This window comes from Plasmopara halstedii, assembly GCF_900000015.1.
Source record: "Plasmopara halstedii genome assembly, contig: Scaffold_2904, whole genome shotgun sequence".
In the NCBI taxonomy this organism is placed as follows: Eukaryota; Oomycota; class Peronosporomycetes; order Peronosporales; family Peronosporaceae; genus Plasmopara; species Plasmopara halstedii.
In genome coordinates, this window is record NW_020189809.1 from 248,576 (window position 1) to 248,975 (window position 400).

Consider the following 400-nt stretch of genomic DNA (forward strand, 5'->3'; position numbering starts at 1 on the left):
ATACGGACTCTCGGGAGCAAGGAGTTTGGAGACTCGGACAAGAAATTGTCATCAAGACTGCGTGCACGATTGCACCGACATTCGTTGAATAACAGCTTGCTATATTATAGCACCGATTCAACGGATATACCACTAATTGTGGTTCCTCATGAGGAGGAATTAAAAAAATGCATCACCATGAGGCTCACGACACGCCACTAAGTGGTCATCTCGGTCTTGAGGAAACGTACAGCTCTGTGAGTCACCACTATTGGTGGCCCGAGCTGTACAAATGGACGAGCACCTATGTGCGCACGTATGAGACGTGTCAACGGGTGGAACTCTCTCCAAATGCGGCTGCGCCGCTGGCCAGCTTACCGGTACTCACTGGGTGCTGGCAGTCCATGAGTTTGGACTTTGT